Genomic DNA, 4915 nt, shown 5'->3' with positions numbered 1-4915 from the left:
GTTTGTGACATCTGAAATAGGCCTTATACTAATCATAGTTACTTCGAAGTCACAATCATGTGATACATTGTACATGTATGATGTACGTTGTGCTTGGTCGATATCCAGCTCAACGATGTGCGGGCCTTTTGGAGGTGACCAGTATACACAGTACGCTAAGAGTAGTTCATGATTGTAACTAGCTCTAGAATGCATTCATTCGTGAAGTGATTCCGTGAGATATGGAACATATGTTGCACCTTTTGTTTCAATCACGTCACGCTATCACGCCAACAAAGTTATTGTCAGGGTGAATACTGAACACAGAGTGAGGCGAGTCTGTTGTTGTGGTTAGCGTTCAATGTACTGTCATTATGCCAACTAATTCACATACAAGTACATGCACTTTTTTGTCACGGTGTCTGCTCAGCACGAATGGCGTCAGCTGTTCCCCGCTCAATGATTCATGATTGTCGTGATTGCCAGTAGATGGAGAGGCATATACATGTACAAGTACATGTATGGCGCCTGTTTCAGGACTCTCTATGGTAATGTTCAGGTAACAGGCCATGAAGAGTTCCAGAAGGTCATAATCTCTCCCTGGCAAAGGTTCAACAGAGTGGATCATGTGGGCCGGGTGTGCTGTGCAGCCTGAAAACTAAATCCCCGTTACCAGCGTCAGATGAGATTACCCACTACATCTACTCGTTTAGAGTGAGAGGGAGCTAGGGTAGATCGGATAGACTCATTCGTATCATGAAAATCTATGGTGTTTTCGATGTATTTATAACAGTAAGCTGATCGTTGGCTCGGATACTGACCCAGTATTAAATGCAATCAAGAGAAGGGAGACGTGGACGAGATACATGTACATGAAGTATGAACAACTATCCATCACTCAGCCGTGGACAGTTACTCATACTCTTATCCAAGCTGATCGTTGATCAATTACCAATGTGAAGGTCAATCTGCATGCCACCTCAAACACACATGTACTGGTTATTCGTGCAATTAATATATTTGTATTTTGGACTTTCAAGGCACCAGTCGCGATATTGTTGTTATTATTATTATACGCATTCCCGCGTTGAAGTGTAGCAGCAGTATGCTGCGTCCACAGCTTCCCTTATGCAGAATGGCTTGGGTGAGAGGAGAGGGGAGGGAAAGCAACAAGGCAACCAACATCTACATGTGCATGTATGAAATAGGTCACAATAACATGAAGAGAACCAACCTACATCTGTACATGATTGCACAAGAATGGAGACGACAAATGGCTATAATCAGTCGCGATATAGACACTTGCACGCTTAGATTGCCCTCGATCATCGGCGCTGTAAGATCTAGTCTAGAGTTCTCTCGATGCTCATACATGTAAATAAAGGTGGCACATTCTCGGTTACAACTTACAAGTCTATTTTCAGTTCCGGCCAAACCTCGATCTGATTGAAATCTATCCCTTTCTTAGTAACCCATGCGCACAGAACTATTTGCACAGCTTGTTGAGTTCAATTTTCCCGACATGACGCAACTGTGCCCGCAATTGATTGAGAATTCCGCCCAAAGCCAGGAGAAATTCACACATAGGGGGAACATCACGTGACATTTGCGGAGGCGAGGTTGGATCAACTTGGTTAACAAACACCCGCTTGGCCTGATAGGCCACGACGGTGCCAAGGCCAAACTCCTCTCACGGGCAGAACGGAAACCCTACGGAAAGACCGTTCTCTGTTGCTGTCTCAACTGTCACATTCGCGAAGGACTAAAGGGACCGTCACTTAATTTTTGCCGACTACCCGCCAAAAAAATCTTTTCGTTTCACGTGTCACTGACACGTCCGCGGACCGCGAGCGCGTACGACTCGTACTCGCGCTACCTTTCACGTCAAGCAATCTGTTCACGCCACATGGCTGGATAGCGCGTACATGCAAACATGATTGAAGACTTGCAAAATCAATTTTTTTCCAAGTCCAGGCGATAGGCCTAGGCAGTACTAATGCCTAATCAATGCCCAGGCAGCTGACTTTATTTTCGGAGAAACACTACTCCTTGTAGTAAAAAGTAACAATGAATAGCGATATCATCTAGGAAGGATCGCTACCCTAACGCGAAGGAAAGGCCTTGCGCGGCTGCTCTACGAAGTGTTGAAGAAAGACTCATCAAATTTAGTTGGTGGACGAACAACTCGCTGGCGCCGGAAAACTTGGCCCCCAACGATGGTGTTTGGTGAATCATCAAGCATAATGTCTTGTAGCAGTGTTCACCGAGGAAGGAGAACGCTCTAGACTAGTCGCTGCTGTTGTCCGTTTCATCCACGTTGGGCGTTAGCTGCACCGCGCCTATTGTGTTTTAGTATTCCATGGACACACATTAGCATTCAGAGCGATTGTGGAGCCACAATTTACTTCACAAGGCGTTGTATTATCCACGAGCGCAAACTTAATTATCAGCAGTAACTGTTACTCTTCATCCTACATGTAGACTTGGAGTATACACGGCCTTGTCACGACAGCGACAGCTCTACAGATCATGCAGAGTGTTCAAGTGAGAAACATTAATTTCTATTGTTGGTGGACGAATAAATGGCTGGTTCCGAAAAAACGCGGCCTGCACCGATGGTGTTTGGTGGATCATCAAACAGGGTGACCAGCAGTGTTCACCGAGGAAGGAGAATGCACTCGCCACCACTCCGATTCATCCAAGTGGGCGTTAGCTGCGCCGCGCCTATTGTGTTTTAGTATTCCATGGACGCACACTAGCGTTCTCAGCGATTGTGGAGCCACAACATATCTTCATGCGGCGTCCAAGAGCAGAAACGTCAGCAGTGACCCATCATCATACATGTAGATTTGGAGTATACACACCATGCGCCAATGGGCCTCGGCACAACAGCGGCAGCTCTACGGAGTATTCAAGTGAGAAACATTTGTTTCGACTTTTGGTGGACGAACAAATCGTCGGTGCCGAAAAACGTGGCCTGCGCCATGGTGCTTGAAACATCAAGCATGGTATGTGGTGACTGTCAGTGTTGATCGAGGAAGGAGAACACTCAGGCCGTCGACCGTTCATCCATTTCGTTAGCTGCACCAAGCCTATTGTGTCCTTGTATTCGATGGGCACACAATCATGAAGCATGGCGTCTGAGCTGTGTTCACAGAGCGGGGAGATGCTCTTGCTGCTATCTTATCTGTCCTGTGTATTCCCAAGTGCCGAAGGCTCACAACGATGGTGTTGGACAAGTCAGATAAAATAGAGTCAACGTAAGTACGCATGTGTACTCTTACTGACTGAAACATAAGTGGGGTGTAAGAGCTAATTCAAATAGTGTCACGACATTCTCATGTACGAGGTTAGTGTGTAGTACTTGTTACGTACTGAATTCTGTGACTTTGTTTTGGCTCCATATACTGCATGCATTCACGTTTCACAGTTATCAGTTTGACCCTGAGTTCATGTCTGTTATCCCGTGTCTCCTCTACTTATTTTTGTTTCCACACGGTTCATGGTGTAGCGCTGCACGTGTTCCGTCAGTTTGAACTTCAGCATAAATCGCACCTACTTGTATTTTCAGACATGTCACGTGATTGTTGCCAGGGTTTGAGCCAATCAGAGCGTTTACAGGCAGGGCCTGAACCCCTGATCATGCCTTGCCTGCCAGCTCTACTACGATATTATATGTCACGTACCCGCGCGCACGGTTCTCCTGTGCTTGGGCTTGCTTTCCCTTGGTAGTTGGAAGTCAGTGGCTGTTTTAGTACTCTTAGATTATGTACAGAAAGTGGTGGACATCACGCAACTGCAGTGTAAATTAAAGGGTGGTTGTCAACTGACAACCGCATAATTTTTCGACATAATTAATAAAAGAATTTTCATCTAAAGAGTGAAAAGCAACTAAATAGAGCGGTTGTCGGTTGACAACCCCCCTTTTATTTAGATTATGTATCTGAAGTTAACACAACGTAGAAATATCACAATTGTCTCTTGTGTATTATATCCGTCTGATGTCACCAGATCGTCACACGGTGCTGTGACCAAGATACGGATCATGCCGAACGCTGATTCAACTGGACGAATCGCGAGGCTTTTCAGATGCAGGGACACAATGGAAACTGAATGACTTCAGAACAGCACTGCTTGGCGCGTCTATACAGCATCATTTGGCACAGCAAGATGACAAAACAGCTAGCAGTGGCTATTGCCTTGGTGAGAAAATTTTCTGCTGTGCCATTGGAGTGTGCACGATACACGAACCCTGCTCTTTTGTTGGCACCGCCTATGTAACTTACTGCATAGGGTGCAAGGTGACCGTTGTCGGTTTACATGTACTCCAGTTATTACACCGTGCATGCACTGAGTCTGTGCTGCACTGTGCATCCATAGGTGTTCGTTTGCGGTAGCGCAAGGTGACACGCAAGGTTGATGGATTGTTTTGTCCGCTGCTATTCGAAGCTCTCGGAGTCGGAAGCGTTACCTCTGTTTCCCCTGTTCCTCCCTGCGCGGAGTCTGTAGTTCTGGCTTGCAGTTGCTGTTACATGCATGTTGGCAGTTGCATGTGTTTTGGTTTTCAGTTGTCTTTATCAAGTTGTTTTGTGTGGACGACAGTTCAATATTCTAGCAGTTGTTGCACTTCCTACTTCTGAAGTACATTCCGTAGTTATCTGCGGTTGGTGTTCGAGAGAGCAAACTGTGTTCTTCTCCAGAGTGGAGTAAACCATTCGCTTGTGTCTGAGGAAAACCCTGTGTGTTGACGAAGAGGTTGACTTGGCTGTAGAGTGAAAGTACCACATGGTCACATGGTCCACAAAATCTTAGAACTAACTTAGGGTCTTCTGGCGTCACGATGGTATAATTATATGAGCAGCATGAGAGTGAAGTAAAAGACTATTAGTTCAAACATTCAGGCTTTCAAGAGTAGGTGTTTCATCACGGAATAGGT

The 4915-nt window shown here is 45.8% G+C and overlaps 1 long non-coding RNA gene across 1 annotated transcript; it reads left to right on the top strand.

Annotated features, from left to right (window-relative positions):
* The first annotated feature begins 2971 nt into the window (after positions 1–2971).
* On the top strand, positions 2972–4697 carry LOC135810835 (uncharacterized). Its single transcript, XR_010552414.1, has 2 exons — positions 2972–3239; positions 3991–4697. It is a non-coding gene; the product is annotated as an uncharacterized LOC135810835 (long non-coding RNA).
* The last annotated feature ends 218 nt before the right edge of the window (positions 4698–4915 follow it).

This window comes from Sycon ciliatum, chromosome 2 (assembly GCF_964019385.1).
Source record: "Sycon ciliatum chromosome 2, ocSycCili1.1, whole genome shotgun sequence".
Taxonomy (NCBI): Eukaryota; Metazoa; Porifera; class Calcarea; order Leucosolenida; family Sycettidae; genus Sycon; species Sycon ciliatum.
The sequence above is the reverse complement of the archived record's forward strand: the minus strand, read 5'-3'. Positions and strand labels throughout refer to the sequence as shown.